Below are 6,609 nucleotides of genomic sequence, written 5' to 3'. Positions count from 1 at the left end.
TGAGCCACGGATGGAAAGTTTGCACATACCCACGGCAGACGCAGCTGCGCGCTAAGTATCCTGTCTGTCTGCGAGCGCTGCGTGGCAGGAATACAGCCACGTGGCTCCGACGTCCAAGCAAGGGCTAAAGAAATACACGCTTTATTATTAGTTAATGGAGTAAAGAGAGTGACCAGGGCCTTTGGAAGTGGCCGGTAATTATGTCCTATAGAAAATCATCTCACACTCTCTCTCTCTCTCTCCCTCTCCCCTCCCCTCAAAAGGACTTAATGTAAAGGAGAGAGGCCTGGGTATGCATTAGCAGTGGTGAGGTCTAAGGAGAGGTGTGGAGAGGACCTGAAATCACCCCCCAGAGACCCGCCTGGCCTCCTCCACCGAGAGCAGGGGGAGGGGTTACCTTGAAGCGTGGAGAGACCTCATTGGCCTGGGCTGCTCCGTTTCCATGGCGCCCGTCCATGGGCAGGTGTAGCTGAACGCTCAGGATGGGGAGAATGCGAGGCCCTGGCAGGGCCTCCATCTGCCCCACCCCCACCCCGCTTCTACCCCCACCCCGACCTGGGGCTCACACTGCCCCCATCTGAGCTCTTTGCAGCCCCTGGCCCAGGGTGTCACAACACTGTTTTGCCTCCCAGAGGAAATTCCAGCCTTGATAGAAGCTCAGCCGGGAGTTTGAGGTGACACAGAGCCGGTGGAGAAGGGTGATCTCTGTGTCCTTTTGACTCCCCGGCATTAAAAGGTGGGGTTCATATTATTTATTATTAACCGCTCTTTACTGTTTATTTTGCTTTGTACACTTATTTCTGTATTGGTAGTGATCAGTCCCTCGATTCTGTATTCCTTTGTGTTTTATTGTTTGTTTATTTATTTACTTGCTCGCTAGGGTTTGAATGGAACTTCAGGCCCAGTGAAGTGATTTCCTCTAGATGCACTTCAGACATTTACTTATGCCCTCTGTCTTTTAGCTCTTATATATGTTATCATTTCGGTTTCAATTCCAGCAGTACCGAACAACCTCTGCATGCTAGATAGGTTTCCAGCAGGATAGACTTGTCTTATTTTTTTGGGGGGGGGCCACAATTTGCATCATTGATTTCTAATTTCATTTTCTATTTGGTTCTATCTTTGGTTTTGTTCTCTTTTTTCCTACGGTCTATCGCAGCCTTCCTGGAACTTGCGATGGATCCTAGGCTAACCTTGAACTTGTGGGCCTCCTGCTTAATTAAGCTCCCTGGGTGCTGGGGATTACAGGCTTGTGCTACCACATTTGGTGTAGGATATCACTTTGTGGATGAAACTCACAGGAAGCTCTTTGGTAGGCTCAATCGTGCATTATGAGTTTTTTTAGTAGGTGTTTCACATAGGTTTGAAAAAAAAAATTGGAGCACTGTTTGGCTTGCTAGGTGCTGAATTCTTAGAAAAGCAGCTTACTGGAGTTGGTTAACTGCCTTGTTCAGATTCTTTTCAGCTTCATTGCTTAGCAAAGTTGGGGGGTGGGTGGAGTAGATAACCCTGTCCTCTACCAGAGTTCAGGACATGAAAATATCCATTGAAGGTTGATTGCTTTGGGGCAGGTCCTAAAGCAAAACATAGCAGCTCGTCTGTCACTCCAAATAAGGCCGAATGCTTCGAATCCCAGACTCATTAGCCATAAAATCTAGGCTCTTGCCAGGCATCAGTGGCTCACGCCTGTAATCCTACTTATTCAGGAGGCTGAGATGTGAGGATCATGGTTCAAAGCCAGCCTGGGCAGGAAAGTCCCTGAGTCTCCTATGTCCATTTTAACTACTACCAAGAAGTTAGAATGGCGTTGTGGCTCTAGGCGTGAGCCTTCAGCACAAAAACCTCAGGGACAGCGCCCAGGCCTTGAGTTCAAGTCCCAGTAGTGGCATGAAAAATAAATAAACCAAGCCCTGGGCTGTGGCCTGCAGTGGCTCGTGTTTGCAAACACAGGCATGTTTGCAGTCGTGGTGTCCTGTGCTGCATAGTCACTGAGGAATTCTGAAGAACAGCAGGTGGAGGGCTGCTACCCCCGTTCTAGAAGCCCATTGCTGAGGCTGACCTCTGCTCCCAGGGGAGGATGGGGGGGGTCACCAAAAAACTTCTTGGCCTTGTTGCCCGGAAGAAACAGGAGCTTGGGACGCTGCAGAAGGGATGAAGGGAGAGGGGTGGCCGGGGAGCCCGGGTGCACCCGCCTCCCCTCTGCCTGCAGAAGAGCTGAACGAAGCACTTCAGAGCCCCCTGCATCCTGCCACGTCCTCTCTTGTCCCTCCCCTCAGTGCGGAACGCCGAGACTGCAGCCATGACGACCCACGTGACCCTGGAAGATGCCCTGTCCAACGTGGATCTGCTGGAGGAGCTGCCCCTGCCCGACCAGCAGCCATGCATCGAGCCCCCACCCTCCTCCATCATGTACCAGGTAGGGCAGACTGCGGAGCATGCTGGGAGCCCAGGACTCTGGGGATTCCTGCCCCAGGGTTTGGCTTGAAGGCAGAGGGGTCAGACACAGGCTTAGACTAGACTGGGGATGGGCACTCCCCTCCCCCCCCACACCCCTCCCCTCCCCAGAGCTTGTTAGTCTGCGGTCACTGAGCAGATCCTGTCATGAGCCAGGACGGGACTGCACACAGCTGTGTGGGGTCTGGGTGTGGTGGGGAGATCCCTCACCCCTGCAGCTCGGCAGCCCTGCTCCACCCCTGCTCTGCCCAGGCCAGGTTACCGGGCGGTGCTGAACATGTTCATTTGAGAAGTTGTTTTAGCTCTCTGGATCCCTTTGCTAGTAGCCCTCGGCTAGGTCAATGCTGTCAACACCAGCACTCGGTCTGGCTCAGTGGTTAGCTGTATTAGGCTCACGCTTGAAGGCTTCGCTTATAAATTTGATTTGTTCCTACCTCGAGAGCCGGGTTGAATTTTTGCATTCTGTAAATATGGCTTGTTACATGCAACACGGAAAAGTATAGCCAAGAACTATTACCACACCCTCTCTCTCTCTAACACACACACACACACATATACACTCATACTTCCTTGGAGGGTGGGGCAGTCCTGAGCTTTGAGCTCAGGGCCCTAGCACTCGCTAGGCAGACCCTCTGTCCCTTGAGCCACACCTCCAGCCCTGTTTCGCTTTCGTTATTTTTCGCATAAGGCCTCACACTTGTTTTCTGGCTGGCCTCAGACCGCCATCCTCCTGCCCTAGGCCTCCGGGTTTGCGTGACTGTGGCTTGTCGAGCGTCACGTTTGAAAAGCCAGGCAACTGGGAATCAGAGCATTTCCTTGTGGGGCTCGGCCCTGGCCCACTGGGATTGAGAGGGTCATACGTGGGTTTTGTTGTTGCGGTTGTTGTTTGGAGAGAGGGGAAAGATGAGAGGTCACTGGGCAGTAGATTTCCACCTGGAGCGGTGGCATTTGGTAGCAGTGATTTCCCTCTTGAGCGCTCTGCACCTCCATTCCGCAGGCGAACTTTGACACCAACTTCGAGGACAGAAATGCATTTGTCACCGGCATCGCCAGGTACATCGAGCAGGCGACAGTCCACTCGAGCATGGTAAGTCTCTGTGACCCACAGATGTGAACCCGGCCAGAGGGACGGGGCTGGGGCAGCTTCCCGCACGAGGGGTGGGGCTCAGCTACCCCCATGTCCTGCCTGGCCAGGCCGGCCCTGGCCCCCGGTTACACCGCAGCCCTCAGCTTCCAGCGCCGCAGTCCTGTCCACCTTGAGTCCATCTTAACCCCCACCACTTCCTGCCGGAGCTCCTGGGTTTGGCGGGGCTCCAAGTGTGAGTAGATCCTTCCTTGTCTTAGAGGTTTTTCGTAGATGATCAGATGTGTGGAATTTTCTGTCTTGACAAAAACCCAAAGGATTCCTCACGCAAGATGCACAGCGGCCTTGCCTTGGGAATAGCCCAGTTCCCGAGTTGAGGAAGTTGGTGGCGGGAATGATTCGTGAGTGGAACAGGTGGTTGTATTCTATTGTATTTTATTTTTGTCAGTCGTGGGTCTCGAGCTCTTTTGCTCAAAGGCTAGCCTCTACCACTTTGAGTCACGGCGCCACTTCCAGCTTTCTGGTGGTTAAGTGGAGATTAGATTCTCGCAGACTTTTCTGCCCAGGCTGGCTTTGAACCATGATCCTCAGATCTCAGCCTCCTGAGTAGCTAGGATTACAGGCGTGAGCCACCGGGGCCCTGGGCAGTCATTGTTTTTGTCCTTTGGCTTTTGACACTAAAAGAGGAGGAGACCATCCCCCTTCCCAGTGGGGTTCTCATGGATTTATTCTCAAACAGCCCCAGATGTGAGGAAGGCTCCATTTCCCACTCCGTGGCTGGGCCTGTGGCCCCATGGGCCTCCTCACTGGGGCTTGCTTAGCTCTATTGCGTGCTCAGCACTGCGTGCCTCTCCCCGCACACACAGCCAAGGTTGGCTTGAGAGCCAGGCCTGGTCCCCAGCGAATCACGGTAGGGAACAGATCTAGCCCGTTCTCTAAGTCCTTCTGCTGGGCAAATAATATCTAGGCTCAGTATCTCATTGAATCTGTGCACAGACCCTTTAATACTCACTGTACCGATGGGGAAACGCGGAGTCCTTAAAAGTTAAAGAAACATGCCAGACACCCATGGCTCACGCCTGTAATCCCAGCTACTCAGGAGGTTGAAATCTGAGGATCGTGGTTTGAAGCCAGCCCTGGGCAGGAAGATCTGTGAGACTCTTATCTCTAATAAATCATCAAAAAAAAAAAAAAAAAAAGCTGGGAGCTGGGAAGTAGCTCAGTGGCAAAGTACTTACCTAGCAAGTACAGTGTCCTGGGTTCAATCCCCAGCACCAAAAGAGAACACACACACACACACACACACACACACGCTGCAAGTGCAGCTGTGGCTCAGAGTGGTAGAACACTAGCCTGGGGCAAAAAGCAGCTCAGGGACAGTTCCCAGGCCGTGAGTTCAAGCCCCAGGTCTGGTGCACATATGCGTGCGCACACACACACACATACACATGTTAAATTAACTCAGGGCTGCACAACAGACCAACTTTAGCCCAAGACTGACAACTGAAAATACGCCAAGAGTGACTGTCATGGTTAAACTCTGGTTCCGGGGTGGGGGTGGGGGTGGGTGAGTGTGTAAATTGCGAGGACAGAGGTGGCTCTCTGGTGGGGCCCCGTGGGAGGATAATGATAGTTTGTGTGCGCGTGGCCCTTTGAAATGATGTAGGCCAGCTCTCTGCGTGATATCCCCGGAATCTCATTATAGTCTGGGACTTGCAAAGGGATTATTATGCCCATTTGGGGGATGAGAAAATTAAGGCTGGAGAAGTTAATAAGCAAGTTGGTCATGCTCCCACAATGATGAATCAGAATCCTGGGCTGGGACCTGAACCCCAGGATCGACTCGTGGTCCTGAACTCTTTCTACTCCACTTGAATTGGACCCATCAGAGATGAGAATCGGGGGGGGGGGGAAGAGGTTTGGGGGAGGAGGCATTGGAAATGAGGTACATGTCACAGAATTTTCAGGAACTCCCTGAATTTGGGCTGTGAGGTATCCCTAGGTAAATTGTGATATTCCTGGGAAATTAAATGAGGGTCGGGATGCAGAGTGTGTATTAGTCATCTACAGCTGCAGTAACAAAATACTGTAGGCCAGGTGACTGAATGGGAACCATTACCTTCCCGCCATTTTGTTGGCCGGAAGTTCTACCTGGAGTTTGGTCCTAGGGCTTGAACTCAGGACCTGGGCGTTGTCCCTGTGCTACTGCTCTCAAAGCTAGCCCTGGCCACTTGAGCCACAGCACCACTTCTAGCTTTCAGGTGGTTCACTGGAGATAAGAGTCTCACAGGTTTTCCCCCCGCCCCAGGCTGGCCTTGAACCTTGATCCTTAGCTCTCAGCCTCCTGAATAGCCAGGATTATAGTTGTGAGCCACCAGCGTCTGGCAGGGCTGAATTCTCCCCAGAGGATCTAGGTGAGAATCCATCCCCTTGCTCTTTCCAGCTTCTAGAAGCTGTTCACCTCCTCTAGTAATTGGTTCCAGGACCATTTCCAGAAGGGTCAGGAGCACAGCTTGAGTCTCTCTAGGCTCCACTCTGGCCTTGTTCCACACCGCATGGTCCTGCCCTCAGGATTCCAGGGTGATTATACAATAACCCCACAGAGGTCAGCTGACGCGTCCCCGGGGCACAGCCCACATCCCGGCCCACAGCAATGGGGCCACCCGCCACCGCCAAGACCCAGTGAATGCACTCACGCCAATCTCACCTGCTGGGAGCAGTTGTTTGGTTTTGCACTTTACGGTTGCATCCTCTCCTGGCCGGCCTTCGACAGCCATGACAGTGTCTTTCCAATCTCAAGGACAATAGGTGATGGAAATAGGGAAGACTTTTCTCTTGAGAAACTGTCTTTTCAATGACATTTGCTGCTGGCTGGAGCTCTAACAAGTAATGAGACTCTAAGCTGCATCACGCTCACCTCCTAACAAAGTTATTATGCACCGGAGAGGCAGAGTGCAAGTTAAATCAATGAAAAGGTTGTTTTGTCGTTGGTGTTATTGTTGTTGAGATGCAACTATTTGCAAAGAGAGACGACCTAGTAGCATTCTTTTTTTTTGGGGGGGGGGGTCCGG

At 52.3% G+C, this 6,609-nt stretch overlaps 1 protein-coding gene and 1 long non-coding RNA gene across 2 annotated transcripts in view; both read left to right on the top strand.

Moving 5' to 3' along the window:
- Cyfip2 (cytoplasmic FMR1 interacting protein 2) overlaps positions 1–6,609 on the top strand; it is a 103,821-nt gene that overhangs the window by 31,992 nt on the left and 65,220 nt on the right. The gene's annotated exons all lie outside the window — the stretch shown is intronic.
- LOC105996776 lies at positions 634–3,535 on the top strand. The gene is made up of 3 exons (XR_001175622.1): positions 634–736; positions 2,277–2,416; positions 3,452–3,535. It is a non-coding gene; the product is annotated as an uncharacterized LOC105996776 (long non-coding RNA).

This window comes from Dipodomys ordii, unplaced genomic scaffold, assembly GCF_000151885.1.
Source record: "Dipodomys ordii isolate 6190 unplaced genomic scaffold, Dord_2.0 Scaffold135, whole genome shotgun sequence".
Taxonomy (NCBI): domain Eukaryota; kingdom Metazoa; phylum Chordata; class Mammalia; order Rodentia; family Heteromyidae; genus Dipodomys; species Dipodomys ordii.
Note: the sequence above shows the minus strand (reverse complement) of the source record. Positions and strands in the feature narration are given on the sequence as shown.